Below are 17929 nucleotides of genomic sequence, written 5' to 3'. Positions count from 1 at the left end.
TCCTGGTTTTACCTGTTCATGCCTATTTGCCAACACTGTGTGTAAAGGGACTGAAAACGTGGGTTCTTCCTCATATTAGCAGCATGATGTAGGTCTCAAAAGTTTTCTATAAAATAAACGGGTTGAACTATAGAGCCAAACTGCAGGTAGTGAGTCTTTCAGGAATATGTTGACACCCCCTATTTTATTTTTTCTGTGCCATTCTAGTTTTTTTCCTCCTTCCTGGGAAAATCTGCGTAGAAAACATGAAGGAAGCTGAGAAGATAATGTGAATTGCTTACAATTTGCGTAACATGTCACACTTTCACAAAGAACCTTTGCATATAAGAGTATTTTGTAGCTAGAAAGAACTAGAAAGGACCTTAGAAGACATTCAGCCCCATCCCTGTAAATGAGGAAACAGCCCAGAAATAGAATGTGACTTGCCCAAGACCACAGAGCAAGTGAGTGCCAAGGCCAGTTCTGGGCTGCCGGTGCCTATTCATTGACATTTCAGAAAGTCAAACGCCAGAGAAGCCCAGAGCGTTTACTAGAGTCAGGGCCTCTCAGGCCGGGAGGCTCTTGGGGATCATCTGGATTTTGAACAGCGAGGACGCTGAGGCTTAGACAGCGGCCGGCCTTCCTCCGAGGTTTCTCGAAATGTGCTAGACCAGGATCCTGTCCTCCCGGCGCGCACGGCAGTCAGAAAGAACCTCTCCCTACCCCGGACCGGGGCGCTTACTCCGAGCGGAACTCAGGTGTCCCAGACATTGGGTCCCCTCCCCAGACAAGAGCCACGCCCAGGACAACAAAACTCCCCTGGATCTCCTCGGAGCTCATTCCTCCAGCCAACCGCCTTGGGCGGGGCACGAGCCCGGGGCGGGGACGTGAGCGAGTGGCGATGAGCCAATCCCAAGCCGCGCTGTGCGTAGGGGCGGGACGTCGGCTCCCTGGCCCCGCCTCCTCATCGGTACGGACGCTCTACGGTGACCTAGGCAACCGCACGGCGTAACCGCCCACCTGGCAAGTCAGGGGCCGCCAGTCCCTCTTGCCACAGCCAATCGGAAAGTGAAGGTCCTTTACGGGGCAAAGAGGACTTTTTAAAAAAATTTAAATAATTTATTTATTTTTAGTTGTGGCAAAATATACATGATACAAACAAATTTAAGCATTTTAGGTGGACAAGTCTTTGACAATAAGTACACTGACAATACTGTGTAAATTGCATCACTGTCGATCTCAAGACTATTTTCATCATCCTAAACCAAAATTCATACTCATTTAGCAATAACTGCCTATTTCCCTTTCCCCTAGTAACCACAATTCTGTTACCTCTATGAATTTGCATTATTCTAATTATTTCATATAAAAGACATACATTTGTCCTTTTGTGTCTGGCTTATTTCACTCAACATGATGGCTTCAAGGTTCATCTATGTTATACCATGTACCTGCATTTCTCTTCTTTTTAACACCTGAATAATATTTCAGTATATGGATATATCGCATTTTGTTTATCATTTCATCTGTTGGTGGACACTAGGGTTCTTTACACCTTTTGGCTATGGTGAATAATGCTGCAATGAACACTGGTGCACAAATAGGTGTTCCAGTCCCTGCTTTCTGTGGTTTTGGTTATATACCTAGAAGTGGAATCGCCGGGTCACTTTCTGATGAACGGCCACTGTTTCATCAGAATGGCTACACTATTTTACATTCACGCCAACAACTGTACAAGGGTTCCTGTTTCTCTGCATCCCTGCCAACACTTGTTATTTTCATTTTTAATAAATAATAGCCAACCTAATGAGTGTGAAGTGGGATCTCATTTGCATTTTTGAATGGTTGATGATGTTGAACATCTTTTCATATATTTATCGGCCATCTAAATATCTAAGTGTCTTTTTTAAAAAACAGTTTTATTGATATATATTCACATACTATACAATCTATCCAAAGTGTATAATCACCGGCTTTTAGTATAACCACAATGTTGTGCATTCATCACCTCAAAACATTTTAGGAAAATTTCATTACTCCAAAAAGAAAAACTCCACACCGCTTAGCAGTCACCTCTCAATCCCTCTATCCTTCCCCAGCCGTACATAACCACTAATCCAATTTCATCTTTACAGACTGATTTATATTTACATTTTATATAAATGGAATCATATGATACATAGTACTTTGTGTTTGGTTTCTTTCACTTAGCATATTGTGGGGTTTTTCTGTCTGATATTAACATCTTGTAACATTAACATACATTTGTTCAGTTTCAAAGAAAAACGTCTTATATATACCATATTACCCATACATCTGAATATCTTCTTCGGAGAAATGTCTATTCAAATCCTTGCACCATTTTTTAGTTGGGTTGTCTTTTTGTTGAGTTGTAGGAGTTTAAAAAAATATATATTCTGTATATTATTTATCAGATATATGGCTTCCAAATATTTTTCCCATTCTGCATGTTGTCTTTTTACTTCCTTAATAATGTTCTTTGATGCACAAAAGTTTTTTATTTTGGTGGAGTCCATTTTACCTATTTTTATATATCTTAAGATATTTCCGTAAGTTTTCTTGTTAATGTTTTTAGTATTAGATCCCTTATGTAGGTCTTTGATCCATTTTGAATCAATTTTTGTGTATGGTGAGAGGTAGGGGTCTACATACATTCTTTTGCATGTGGATTTCCAGTTGTCACAGCACTATTCTTTACTGATTGAATGGACTTGGCACCCTTGCCAAAAATTAACTGGTATGTGGGGATTTAACTCTGGACCCTCAAGTCTATCTACTGCATCGGTCTATATGTCTAGCCTTACGCCAGTACCACACTATTTCAATTACCATAGCTTTGTAGTAAAATGTGAAATCAGGAAGAGTGAGTCCTCCAACCTTTTCAAGATTATTTAGGCTTTTCAGAGTTCCTTGCAGTACCATACGAATTTACGGATCTGCTTTTCCATTTCTGAAAAAAGACTTCGGAATTTGATTGGGTTCACATTGAATTTGTAGCTCGTTTTAGTCAGTTTTGACATCTTAATAATATTAAGTCTTCCAATCCATGAACACAGGGTGTCTTTCCATTTATTTAAGTCTTTAATTTCTTTCAGCAACATTTTATAGTATACAGTGTGCAAGTCTTTCACCTCCTTGGCTAAATTTATTACTAGGTATTTCATTCTTTTAGATGCTTTCGTAAATGGAACTGTTTTCTTGATTTCCTTTTCAGATTGTTTGTTACTGATGGATAGGTACCCAACTGACTTCTGCATGTTCATCTTGTATCCTGCCACTTTGCTGAATTCATTTATTAGTTCTAGTAGTTTTCTCATGAATTCTTTGGGATTTTTTATAAAAGGTTTATTTTATTTATTTCTCTCCCCTTTCCTCTTCCCCCTGTTGTCTGCTCTCTTGTGTCCACTCACTGTGTGTTTCAATCATTATTAGAGCATTTTCATTATTTCAATAATAATAATAAACAAAGAACAGAGAAACAGTAAACAAAATTCTTCACTGCTCAATCACTGTATGTTTCACTTGTTGTACATAGTTGCTATTTCTGGCTATTCCTGCACAGTTATTTATTTATTTATTCAGCAGTTTTATTGAGATACATTTACATACCACACAATCTATCCAAAGTGTACAATCAATGGTTTTTAGTATAATCACAATGTTGTATATTAACCACCACAAAAAATTTTAGAACCATTTCATTACTCTAAAAAGAAAAACTTCATGCCCCTTAGCATGCCTTCCCCAGTCCTACATAACCACTAATCCAATTTCATCATTATAAATTGATTTACATTTACATTTTACATAAATAGAATTATACACTATGTTACACACTATATTTAGTTTGTAGTAGTGCAATCATACAGCATTTGTCCTTTTGTGTCTGGTTTGTTTCACTCAACATAATGTCCTCCAGGTTCATGCATGTTGTCATATGCTTTATGACTTTATTTCTTCTTACGGATGCATAGTATTTCATTGTGTGAATACACAGTTTATCCATTCATCAGTTGATGGAAACCTGGGTTGTTTCCAATTTTTTGCCATAATGAATAACGCCACTGTGAACATCAGTGTGCAGATGTCTGTCCGTGTCACTGCTCCTAGTTCCTATGGGTATATAATCAGTAGTGGTATTGCAGGTCACGTGGCACATCTATATACAACTTTCTTAGGAACTGCCACATAGTCCTCTACAATGTCTGTACCATTCTACATTCCCACCAACAGTGAATAGGTGTTCCTATCTCTCCACATCCTCTCCAACACTTGTAGTTCTCTGTACTTTAATAGTGGCCATTCTGATAGGTGTGAAATGATATCTCATTGTAGTTTTGGAGTTCCCTAATCAATAGTGATGTTGAACAGTTTTTCATGGTTTTTTTTCCATTTGTTTTTCTTCTTTGGATAAATGCCTATTCAAATCTTTTGCCCATTTTTCAACTGGGTCGTTTGTCTTTTTTTTTTTTTTTAAGGTTTATTTTATTTATTTATTTATCTCCTCTTCTCCCCTCGCCCCGGTTGTCTGTTCTCTGGGTCTATTTGCTGCGTCGTCTTCTTTGTCCGCTACTGTTGTTGTCAGCGGCAGGGGAATCTGTGTTTCTTTTTGTTGCGTCATCTTGTTGTGTCAGCTCTCCGTGTGTGCGGCACCATTCCTGGGCAAGCTGAACTTCCTTTCGCACTGGGCAGCTCTCCTTATGGGGCGCACTCCTTGTGCATGGGGCTTCCCTATGCGGGGGACACCCCTGCGTGGCACGGCGCTCCTTGCGCGCATCAGCACTGTGCATGGCAGCTCACCACATGGGTCAGGAGGCCCAGGGTTTGAACCCTAGACCTCCCATGTGGTAGGCGGATGCTCTATTTGTTGAGCCAAATTTGTTTCCTGAGACAGCATCTCTTGATGATGCTTTGATTTGGACATTTCCATAGCCTCAGAAACTGTAAGCTTTTAACCTAAAAATTCCCATTATATTTGCCAGCCCTTTTCTGGTATATTTCATTGGCAGCCATTAGAAACTAAAACAGGCTCCTGTCTACCATATAGGAGGTCCAGGGTTTGATACCCAGGGCCTCCTGGTGAGGGCAAGCTGGGCCACGTGGAGTGTCAGCCCATGCGGGAATGTGGCCCTGCGTGGGAAAGCTGCCCCGCGCAGGATTGCCAGCTGACATGGAGAACTGGCACAGCAAGATAACACAACAAGAGACACAGAGGAGAGAGAATAAGAAAAAACATAGCTGGGAAGTGGATGTGGCTCAACTGATAGAGCGTCCACCAACCATATAGGAGGTCAAGTGTTCAAACCCAGGGCCTCCTGGCCCATGTGGTGAGCTGGCCCATGCACAGTGCTGCTGTGTGCAATGAGTGCCATGCCATGCAGGGATGCCCCCTGCATAGGGGTGTCCCACGTGCAAGGAGTGTACCCCGCAAGGAGAGCCACCCCTCACGAAAAAAGCACAGCCTGCCTAGGAGTGGTGCCACATACACAGAGAGCTGACGCAGCAAGATAATGCAACAAAAAGAGACACACACAGATTACTGGTGCCACCAAGAATGCAAGCGGACACAGAAGAACACACATGAATGGACACAAGAGAGCAGACAATGGGGGCAGGAAGGGGAGAGAAATAAATAAAATAAATCTTAAAAAAAAAAAAGATGTAGCAGAGCAGGGGAGCTGAAGAGGTGCAAGAGAGTAATTTGCCTCTCTCCCACTCTGTAAGGTCCCAGGATTGGTTCCCGGACCTGCGTAATGAGAATACAAGCAGACACAAAAGAACACACAGTGAATGGAGACCGAGAGCAGCAGGGGGAAATGAGGGGGAGGGGCAGGGGGAGAAATAAATAAAATAAATCTTAAAAAAAAAACTAAAACATTTTCCAATTTGGATGCTTTTTATTTTTTTCTCTTGTCTGCTTGTCCTGGTTAGAACTGCCAGGACAATGGTGAATAACAGTGGTTACCATGGGCATCCTTGTCTTATTCCTAATGTTAGGGGGAAACCTTTCAATTTTTCCCCATTGAGTATATTTGTTGTGGGTTTTTCATAAATGCTCTTTATTGTGTTGAGAAAGTTCCCTTCTATTCCTCATTTTCTGAGTGTTTTTATCATGAAAATATGTCTGATTTTGTCAAATCCCTTTTCTGCTTCAAATGAGATGATCATTGTATTAGCCAAAAGGGGTGCTGATGCAAAGTACCAGAAATCTGTTGGATTTTATCAAAGGCATTTATTTAGGGTAGAAGCTTACAGTTACAAGGCCCTAAAGAGTCCAACTTAAGGTACCATAAGAGGTACTTTCTCACCAACTGTCTCTTGCCACGTGTTGAAGCAAGATGGCTGCCCATATCTGCAAGGGTTCAGCCTTCCTCTTTCCTCTTAAGGCATATAATTGTTCATAGTATCCTTTTTAAAAAATAATTATTTAATTTACTTTATTTTTATTTATCCTCCCCTCTTCCAGATGGTACTCTCATCTGTCTGCTCATTGTTTGCTCACCTTCTTTAGGAGGTACTGGGAACCAAACCTGGGACCTACCACAAAGAGGGGAGTGCCCAACAGCCTGATCCACATCCACTCCCTACGCCCTGCTCCCTGTGGTGTCTGCGGGCTTGTGTCATTTGCTTGTTGTGGTGGGGAGGCAGCATCTGCTCGTCTTCTTTTAGGAGGCACTGGAACATCCCATGTAATAGGTGGGTGCTCAAGGGGTTGAGCCAAATCCGCTTTCCCATAGTATCCTCTTATAATCCTTTTTACTTCTGTAAGGCTGGTAGTAATGTCTCCACTTTCATTCTGATTTTAATTATTTGTGTTCTCTTTCTTTGTCAGTCTAGCTAAAGTTTGTAACTTTTATTGATCTTTTCAAAAAAACAATTTTGGTTTTATTGATTTCTATATTGCTTTTCAATCTATTACCTTTATCTCTGCTCTAGTCTTTACTATTTCCTTTCTTCTAGTAACTTTGGGCTCAGTTTGCTCTTTTTTTTTTTTAAAGATTTATTTATTTAATTCCCCCCCCTCCCCTGGTTGTCTGTTCTTGGTGTCTATTTGCTGTGTCTTGTTTCTTTGTCCGCTTCTGTTGTCGTCAGCGGCACGGGAAGTGTGGGCGGCGCCATTCCTGGGCAGGCTGCACTTTCTTTTCACGCTGGGCGGCTTTCCTCACGGGCGCACTCCTTGCGCGTGGGGCTCCCCCACGCGGGGGACACCTTTGCGTGGCACGGCACTCCTTGCGCGCATCAGCACTGCACATGGGCCAGCTCCACACGGGTCAAGGAGGCCCGGGGTTTGAACCGCGGACCTCCCATATGGTAGACGGACGCCCTAACCACTGGGCCAAAGTCCGTTTCCCTCAGTTTGCTCTTATTGTTCAAGTATCTTTAGGCGTGAGGATACATTATTAATTTGTGATCTTTCTTTTTTAATGTAGTCATTTAGAGCTATAAATTTCCCTCTGAACAGTGCCTTCACTGTATCCCATATATTCTGGTATGTTTGTGTTTTCACTTTCATTCATCTCAAGATATTTCCTAATTTCTTTATGATAGGAAATTAGGAAATATCATAATTTTCTGTCTAATAGTGTGTTGTTTGATTTCCGCATATTTATAAATTTTCCAGTTTTCCTTCTGTTATTGGTTTCTTGCCTTATTCCACTGTGGTCCCTGAAGATACTCTGTATGATTTCAATATTTAAAAATTTTTAAGGTTTGATCTGTGGCCTAACATGTGGTCTATCCTGGAAAATGTTCCATGTGCACTTGAGAAGAATTCGTATTCTGCTGTTGTTGGGTGGACTGTTCTACATATGTCTATTAGTTCTAATTGAGTAATAGCATTTTTCAAGTCCTTTATTTCCTCTTTGATCTTCTGAATAAGTGTTGTATCAATTATTGAAATGTTCTATCAAAATATTGAAGTTCTAACTATTACTGTAGAACTATCTGTTTTCCCCTTCAGTTCTGTCAGTTTTTGCTTCATATTTTATGGGGCTCTGTTACATGCACATATATTTATGGTCATTATATCTTTTTGCTGGACCGAACCATTTATCAATATAAAATATCCTTCCTTGTTTTTTTAATCTGTTTTTATCGAGATATATTCATATACCATACAAACATTCAAGATGTACATTCACTGGGTTTTGGTATAATCTGAGTTGTGCATTCATCACCACAACCAATATTAGAGCATTTTCATTACTCAAAAAAAAAAACACACACACCCCTTAGCAGTTATCTTTCAATCCCTTTATCAATCCCCTGTCATGCATATCTGCTAATCTATTTCCATCTCTGTAAATTTATTTATATTTACAATTTATATAAATACTTCCTGCTTTCATTATCACAGATAAATAACTCTGGTCTGCTAATATGTTTCCTAACACTAGTTTCTAACTTTAGTGTCCTCCTCTGGTAACACTGCTCTCTTTCTACTACATGTTGTATATTGAATGTCATCTTATCCACTTCCTCCTCTAAAATCTCAACTCATTCACTATGCACAGGGATAAGCATCTGACCAATTCATTATGCCTTCTAGTGAAATCATACCTTAGCTTTTACATATTAGAATAGGGGAACAGGGAAAGCAGATGTGGCTCAAATGATAGGGCTTCCGTCTACCATATGTGAGGACCCGGGTTTGATCCCTGGGGTCTCCTGGTAAAAAATAAATAAAAAGAGAAAGTGTGCCTGTGCGGCAAGCCAGTGTCCACATGGTGAGCTGAGTGCCTGTGTGGTGATCCAAGTGCCTGCATGGTGAGCCAAGTGCCCACACACGTGAGTCACACAGCAAGATGATGACACAATGAAAGAGAGACAAGGGGGAGAGTCAAGGTGAAGCACAGTAGAAACCAGGCTGAGGTGGCACAGATGATAGAGAACCTCTCTTCACATCAGAGGTCCCTAGGATCGAATCCTGATGAATCCTAGAGAAGAAAAAGCAAAAGACAGAAAGAGAAATAGATACAGAACATCATACAGTGAATGGATACAGCAAAAAAAGCAAGGTTGGGGGGGAGGTGGAGGGGGGAGGAGAGGGAGAGGAGAGGGGAAGGAGGAATAAATATTTTTTAAAATAAAATAAAATAAAATAAAATAGGGAAACTGGTGTAGCTCAGTGGTTGAGTTTCACATATATGAGGTCCCAGGTTCAATCATTGGTACCTCCTAAAAAAAATTATATTTTATCATTATTACCTTTATTTTCTTTCTCCATTATATTATAGTTGTGGCATTGTTTTTTTAAAGTTATATGTGCAGGTAGGTTTTATTATCTATGATTTTTATTTTAGCATAGATTTCATTTGTAACAAAAAGAGAAAATGCCAAGTGGACCAGATGAAGAACACACAGTAAAGCCCTGGCTACCCCAGGTTCTTCAGAGTGTCGCAAGGCAAGATTCCTTATTTGGCCCTCAGAAATCGTTAATTTCTAGGGGTGAAGCCCTTACATCCCTCCCTCCTTTCCTTTCTTCCCTGTTTTCATTAAGGTTCAGCAAGTCCTGTAACTCCAGGCAGAGATGCAAGTTCACTGCACAGAATCAGATGCAGATTGCAGTCAGAATGCTGCTTGTGGAAATAAGTCATCCATGATCCAGAGCCCACACTCTCCATCCCATCCTCATCTCAGTAGTTTCTCAGTAGTTTCACCTCTCACCCTGCCACAGGTATTCATCTTCAGTTAAACATATAGCATGGTGTTTCAGCTGAACCCAACTGGAATTCAGAGTCTGTTCCTAAGCTGGGACCCACTCACCCCAATGGATGTAACCAGGAAAACATAAACACCTCTAAGTATTTAAAACCAAGGGAGTTTAAGGCAGACAAGTTCCACTGTGTTAGAAAAGTAAGGAGCCGAGGTAAAGCTGAGATTAGCAACAGCAGGAATCCATTATGACCCCTAGACCAGAAGGACAAAGAGGAGAAACCAGAACTAGGGTGGGCATTTCCAACAAGAGCTGGGGCCATCGAGGAAATACAGCTGCTTCTGGAGATGCCCTCCTTGAGGTGGTGGTGGGGGGCGGGGGATGAAATACTCTGGCATCTACCTTCCACTTGCCAATCTTCTTCCACCAGTACCTCCCACTGCCAGGAGCCAGCCGACAGGGGATCCTAGGGAACACAAGTTGCAGGGATCAGCTTCGCTCTGCACCCCATACCCCCACCCCCCATACAGAGCTGAGAAGGGGAAGAGGACAAGGAGGGCTCCTGAGAGCAAACACACCCGAGAGAGTCATCCCCACCCTGGGATCTCTTTGCATGAATCCGTATTAGAGGAAGGAGTCCCAGGAGGAGGAGGAAGAGAGACGATTAGGGATGGAGAGGGCAGTTTATCAACCCTACAAATTAAGGAATTATGGACCAGGGAAGCTTCTGATTTTCCAGGACATATAAATAGAGCTGTGAATAGGCCCTTGGTGACTAAATCTGAAATTCTTCCAAGTCTGCATCATAGAGGACATCTTTCCCTGTTTTCAGAGTTGATAGAGATTGCATTCTATTTTTATCTCCTTAGCTCATTTGATTCTATTTCGAAGAAGGCTGGCCAGTTGCATACCAATTCTTTTGGTACTATCTTTCCCAGTATTTCTTCCAAAAGATCCAGATCTTTTTATGTGCCAGGCAAATTCCCAAATAACCAAGTCCAAAGGGTACAATTTTCTTCCATACCGAAGTAGCCACAGTTGAGCCTGTTGTCCTACCATGTGACAAATCGAGATGGCCACCGGTCTCTGCTGAGGTCTCTGCCTTCCCCTCACCGTCTCTCAGAGCCCAACTCCGGAGCTCAGCTGTGAGCCACCAGGCATAGGGCTTGTCTCTTTCCAGGCCTCCTCTGTCAGTCTCCACAGCTCCACTTTCTTCTGGAGTTCAGCTGTAAGCTATCAGATATGTGGATCACCTCTTCCTGGGCCTCCGCTCCTGGAGCCTCCTGAGGCTTTATTTTCCTGCAGTCCTCAGACCTCTCTCTCACATGGCAGGATCAATATCCTTCCTTGTTTCTTGGAAACTTTTTTTTTTTTTTACTTAAAGTCTCTTTTGTCTGACAATAATTCAGTGATGCCAGCTCAATTTTTATTATTATTTGCATGAAATATCTTTTTTACCCTCTCAACTCCTTTGTGTCTTTGTACCAAAAGTGAGTCTCTTGTAGACAGCATATAAACAGATCATGCTTTTTCATCCAATTTGCCAGTCTCTGCCTTATAATAGAGTTTAATCTACTGATACTGAAGGTAACAACTGAGAAGGAAGGATTTACTTTAGCAATTCAGCCATTTGTTTTCTATATTTCTTCCATGTTATTTGTTCTTCAATTACTTCATTACTGCCTTAAAAAAATATATTTAGTTACTTTTTTGTTGTGTACCATTTTGATTCCTTTGTTTTTTCCCTTTCTCTGTTTTTAAATTATTTTCTTTGTGGGAAACGGATGTGGCTTAACCAATTGGGCTCCCATCTACCATATAGGAGGTTCAGGGTTTGATGCCCAGGGCCTCCTGGTGAGGGCAAGCTGGCCTGCGCAGTGAGCTGGGCCACACGGAGTGCCGGCCCACGCAGGAGTGCCGCCCCGCGCGGGAAAGCCACCCCATGCAGGAGGAGTGCCAGCCAATGCAGAGAGCTGGCACAGCAAGATGATGCAACAAGAGACACAGAGGACAGAAAATAAGAAGACATAGCAGAACAGAGAGATGAGGTGTCCCAAGAGAGTAATCGCCTCTCTCCCACTCCAGAAGATCTGAGAATCGATTCCCGGAGCCGCCTAATGAGAATACAAGCAGACACGAACACACAGTGAAAGGACACAGAGAGCAGACAAAGGGGGGAACGGGGTGGGGGGAGAAATAAATAAAAATAAATCTTAAAAAAATAAATTATTCTCTTTGTGATTACTTTTGTAATTACCAGTAGCATCTTAAACTAATAAAAACCTTTGAGGGAAACGGACTTTGGCCCAGTGGTTAGGGCGTCCGTCTACCACATGGGAGGTCCGCGGTTCAAACACCAGGACCTCCTTGACCCGTGTGGAGCTGGCCCATGCGCAGTGCTGATGCGGGCAAGGAGTGCCCTGCCATGCAGGGGTGTCCCCCGCGAAGGGGAGCCCCACGCGCGAGGAGTGCCTCCATAAGGAGAGCCGCCCAGCGTGAAAGAAAGAGCAGCCTGCCCAGGAATGGTGCCGCCCACACTTCCCCTGCCGCTGACGACAACAGAAGCGGACAAAGAAACAAGACGCAGCAAAAAGACACAGAAAACAGACAACCGGGGGAGGGGAGGGGAATTAAATAAATAAAAATAAATCTTTAAAAAACAAAACAAAACAAAACAAAAACAAAACCTTTGACTAGTACCTATTTAGTTTCAATAGCACACAAACTTTATTTTTTTTTTAAGATTTATTTATTTATTTCTCTCCTCTTCCCCCGCCCCCTGCCCCAGTTGTCTGTTCTCTGTGTCTATTTGCTGCATGTTCTTTGTCCGCTTCTGTTGTCAGCGGCACGGGAATCTGTGTTTCTTTTTGTTGCATCATCTTGTTGTGTCAGCTCTCCATGTGGGAGGCACCATCCTTGGGCAGGCTGCACTTTCTTTCACGCTGGGTGGCTCTCCTTATGGGGCGCACTCCTTGTGCGTGGGGCTCCCCTACGTGGGGGACACCCCTGTGTGGCAGGGCACTCCTTGCGTGCATCAGCACTGCGCATGGGCCAGCTCCACATGGGTCAAGGAGGCCCGGAGTTTGAACTGCAGACCTTCCTTGTGGTAGACAGACGCCCTAACCACTGGGCCAAGTCTGCTTCCCAGCACACAAACTTTCAACTCCTTTATATTTCTTATCTCTCCATCTTTATATTGTTACTGTCTCAGGTTACATCTTTATACATTGTAAGTTCATTAGCATAGATTTATAATGTTATTTTGTTCATTTGTTTGTTAAGTCATATGGGGAAAAGCAGTTACAACCCAAAAGTACAATAAAATAGGATTTTATATTTACATATGTAGTTACTTTTACTAATGTTCTTTATTTCTTTTTATGGCTTAGACTTACTGTCTAGTATCTTTTTATTTAAGCTGAAGGGCAGATCTTCTGGTTACAAATTCATTTTTAAATTGACTTGTAAGTATATATTTGTGTATTTTTTTAAGGAGGTACCAGGGATTGAACCCAGGACCTCATACATGGGAAGCAGGCACTCAACTTGAGTGACATCTGCTCCCCTTTAAATATCTTTTTTTTAAAGATTTATTTATTTACCCCCCCATCTTGTTATTTGTACTCAATGTCTGCTCTCTGTTTGTCTTCTTTTTAGGAGGCACCAGGAACCAAACCCGAGGACCTTCCATGTGGGAGGGAAGTACCCAATCACTTGAGCCACCTCTACTTCCCCCTTTAAATATCTTAATGTCTCATTTTTGAAGGATAATTTTGCCGGATATATAATTCTTGGTTGACAGTTTTTGTTTTTTTTCTTTCCTTCCTCCCTCCCTCCCTTCCTTCCTTCCTTTCCAGAAGAAACACCAAAAAATCTAATGTTTCTAATTCAAAGTATCAGCTTTCTGAGGTTTGGCTATGCCATCCCACTATCTTCTGTTCTTCATTGTTTCTGATAAGAAATCCACTGTTAATGTTATTGGGAATCCCTTATATGTACCATGTTGCTTCTCTCTTGCTGCTTTCAAAATCCTCCTTATTTTTTGGATTTTGACAATTTCACTATAATGTGTGTCTTGAAGTAGATCTCTTAGAGTGTATCCTGAGTGGAGTTTGTTTGGCTTCTTGGGTGTGCATATTCAAGTATTTCATCAGATTTGGGAAGTTTTCAGCAATTGTTTCTTTAAATACTTTTTCTTCCCCTTTCTCTCTGTCTTGTCCTTTTGGGACTCCAATGATGTATCTGGTGATATCACAGGTCCCTCAGGCTCTGTTCATTTCCTTCCTTATTTTTCTTTCCCTCCTCACATTGGATAATTTAAATTGTCTTTGTTCACTGTTTCTTTCTTCTGCCTGTTCAAACCTAGTGTTTAATCTATGTAGAGAGTTTTTCATTTCAATTAGTATACTTTGCACTGCCAAAGTTTGGTTCCTTTTTATAATTTCCATATCTTTATTTTGTTCAAATGTTTTTCCTAATTTCCTTTAGTTCTCTTTATATGGATTTCTTAGCTCATTGAATATATTTGAGTTGGTTCATTTAAAGTCTTTGACTAATATTTCCAATGTATGTGCTTACTCATGGATGGTTTATGGCAAATAATTTTTTTCTGGTGAATGTTCCTTCTTGGTGTATTTTGTAATTTTTTGTTGATAACTGGATATTTTGAGTATGTTGTTACTGCACTGGAAATCTAATTCTACCATATTTCTGGGATTGCTAGCTTTTTTTGTTTTTTGTTTTTGTTCTTGTTGAGTGCTAGAGTCGTCAAGTTGTGACTTTTCCAAACTACTTTTGCTCCCAAATGAGAAGAGAAATGAAAAAAGATTAAAAAAAAAAAAGAGGGAGAGGTACTTCCTCTTTAAGACTCCTCTGCTACGTTTCCCTGAAGGGTGGTGATTGGAACAATGGCAGCCCTCAGGGCCAGCACCCCCAGAAATCTGAAGAAGCTGATCAGAAACAATGACTGGCTATCAAACCACGCGTCTATGGATTTTGGAGGAGTTGGTCTTATAGCTCGCCTTGGCACCAGCAAACTGCATCAGGTGCCCAGGCTGCAGACCACTGCTGCCTGCCATGCCGTTGGGGAATGAGGAAATGGGAACCACTGGCTGGAAGGTGAAATTCATGGATATTAATGGCAATTTACCAGCCACTTCTTCCAGCTCTTCCCTGGATGCTGCACAGTGTTCCTCTGGACTCCAAAGTTTCAAAGTAGTTGATTCAGACAGTTCCTGCCAGTTCCATAGTTGTTTTGGTAGAGGGACTGATTCTTAGAGCTTCTACTCCACCATCTTCCCTCAGTTTTCCACAGGAAGGGGGTTTTGATTGATTGGTTGGGTGAGTCAAGTACCTCCACTGGAGGAGTCCTCAGTCAGGATGGATACTGTGAGGTGGAGGTGTGTGCTTTTTGAGAAGGTGCGCAGAGAAAGGGTGTATGCGGACCTAAAATTTGATGTTTCCAATTCAAAGTACCAGCTTTCTGGGGTGTGGATGAGACTAGTGGGAGTCTAAGAAGGGAAGGCAGGGCTTAATATTGTTAGATTACCCCAAGCTTATGAGGAATACAGATGTATATTCATTTAACATTTATTTATTTTTTAAGATTTTTCAAATTTTTATTTATTTCTCTCCTCTTCCCCATTCCCCCCGCCCCCAGTTGTCTGCTCTCTGTGTCCACTAGCTGGGTGTTCTTCTGTGTCCGCTTGTATTCTTGTCAGTGGCACGGGGAATCTGTGCCTCTTTTTTTGTTGTGTCATCTTGCTGTGTCAGCTCTCCATGTGTGCAGCGCCGTTCTTGGGCAGGCTGCACTTTTTTCGTGCTGGACGTCTCTCCTTACGGGGTGCACTCCTTGCGCATGGGGCTCCCCTGCACGGGGGACACCCCTGCATGGCACGGCACTCCTTGCGTGCATCAGCACTGCGTGTGGCCAGCTCATCACATGGGTCAGGAGGCCCTGGGTTTGAACCTTGGACCTCCCATGTGGTAGGCGGATGCCTTATCCGTTGGGCCAAATCCGCTTCCTGACTTAACATTTATTGAGAGCCTGGCATGTTCTAGGCACTGTTCTAGGTTCTTGGACTCAATAAAAGCAAAGATTCCTGCATCTTTAAGTTTATATTCTAATAAGGGGAGACAATACAGTGTATAGTATGTTAGAAGATGGGAAAAGGTTATGAACAAAAAGTAGAGTAAGATAAATAGGTGACCAGGGTAGACACAGTGAGAAAATGGGCCAGCTCCACACGGGTCAAGGAGGCCCGGGGTTTGAATCGCGGACCTCCCATGTGGTAGACGGACGCCCTAACCACTGGGCCAAGTCCGCTTCCCAGTAGGGTCTTGTATGCATGGCTTTTACTCTGCAATGGGGGCCGTGGCAGGCTTTTGAGTAGAAGAATGATCACCTGATATTTTTAAACACTCACTCTGGCTGTTGTGTTGAGAACCTATCAGAGGGAGCAAACATAGTAGCAGGGAAACTCACTAGAAGGCTATTGCAGTAATGTCTGCCATGATGTGCAGGAGATGATGGTAACTTGGACCAGGGGTGGTGGTGATGGAGATGGTGAAGAGTGGTGAAATTCTGGATATATGTAGAAGGTAGAACCCACAAGAGTTCTGAAAAGCTTGAATAAGGGGCTTGACAGAAAGAGAGAAATTAAGGATAGCTCAAAAGTTTTGGGTCTGAACAACTGGAAGGGGTAGTTGCCATCAATTGAGAAGAACAGGCCGGGAGTGGAGCAGTTTTGGGGGCCAGAGAAGATCCAGGTTTAAAAGCATGCAGAGTATTTCAATCAGAGAGGTGCAGTTGCAACCAAAGCACATAGCAGGGTTTGATAACCTAGTCTAGAGTCCAGCAGGCCTCCCACACCTCTCACTTCTATAAGGGTGAAGAGTTACACCAGTGATACTTTAATAAGGGATGGGAGCATATCAGGGAAATCTTTTCAATCAAAACCACCCAGGTACTCATTACTCCCCCAAATCTTGCCTATGGCAGGTGGGTGGGAGAAGTGGCTGCCAAAGGGTGCAGCAGCAAGACAACAGTGAAGACTGAGGATGGTATGGATGAAGGGGGGAAAGATATTTTCTTCCTGGGAAAGGGCTAATGTTGCGGAAAACTGTTTTCCCCAAGTTGGAAATCAGTCATCAAATGAAGGACGAGATGGAAATGTATGGTCCAGACTCCAGACTTTTCTCAATTCTTTCAATCACATTTTTTAAAAGTAAAAATGACATAGTGACAGTAAAGGGAGGCTTCTGGTTACATATGGTGACTTGCAGGCACTTATCTCTAATTTTTCTTGAAACACTTTTAAAATGAGAGAAAGGGACTTTTAAAAAATGACAAGGAGAACTAGAGAGGAGATAACAGAAATAGGATAGTAACATTTGTGAAACTTGAAAGCAGAGAACTCTTGCTGATAAATATGGCAGGTTAATCTATTCAGATTCACCAAAAACAATAAAAATGCTGGATAAAATATATTTTTAGATAACTTCTTGAGGAATTCCAGGAAGACAGCTGACTAGAAAGACAAGAGACTCTTTTCTCTCCCAGAAAAGTAGCTAGAGGACAGGCAGAAATGGCCTGGAAAAAAAAATCTTCTGGGTTTGGGACACCAGGGAAAGGCTGGACACTGCCCAGAAGAGAAAGGGACAAGAGAAGAGAGTTGTCACAGCAAAACTGTGAGTTAAAGGCCTGGGCTGCTGCTGCCAGTACCCTCCTCCACACAGACACTTCTGAATGCTCAGGCCTCTGAATCGGAGCCTATAGAAAAAGAGGGCCCCGGGATCCACCTCCCCAGGAAAGGGGAGAGAGAGCGACACACCCTGGGATTGACTCAGCTTTTTTTTCTCGCCCTGCCCCTCACCATTGTCTGCTCTGTGTCCATTTGCTGTCCATTCTTCTGTGTCTGTTGTATTCTCATTAGGTGGCTCCAGGAACCCATCTTGGGAACTTCCAGAGTGGGAGAGAGGCAATCATTCTCTTGTGTCACCTCAGCTCCCTAGTTTGTTGCATCTCATATTGTCTCTTCTCTGTCTCTTTTTGTTGCATCATCTTGCTGTGTCAGTTCTCCGTGTGGGCGGCACCACTCCTGGGTGGGCTGCACTCCTGCGCTGGGGCAGCACCCCTGTGCGGGAGGGCAGTCCTTGTGCACGGCAGCACTTTGCATGGGCCAACTTGTCACATAGGTCAGGAAGCCCTGTGTATCAAACCCTGGATCTCCTATATGGTAGGCAGAAGCTCTATTCACTGAGCCATATCCACTT

At 42.5% G+C, this 17929-nt stretch overlaps 1 protein-coding gene across 1 annotated transcript in view; it reads right to left on the bottom strand.

The window, feature by feature from the left end:
* ZNF629 (zinc finger protein 629) overlaps positions 1-803 on the bottom strand; it is a 30343-nt gene extending 29540 nt beyond the window's left edge. Inside the window, exon 1 of the mRNA XM_058286049.2 lies at positions 722-803. The gene's annotated coding sequence lies outside the window, so the exon portion shown is untranslated. The remainder of the gene's footprint in view (positions 1-721) is intronic.
* Positions 804-17929: the final 17126 nt, after the last annotated feature.

The sequence above is a fragment of the Dasypus novemcinctus genome, chromosome 23, assembly GCF_030445035.2.
Source record: "Dasypus novemcinctus isolate mDasNov1 chromosome 23, mDasNov1.1.hap2, whole genome shotgun sequence".
NCBI classification, from domain to species: Eukaryota; Metazoa; Chordata; class Mammalia; order Cingulata; family Dasypodidae; genus Dasypus; species Dasypus novemcinctus.
This window is presented reverse-complemented; position numbering and strand designations above follow the sequence as displayed.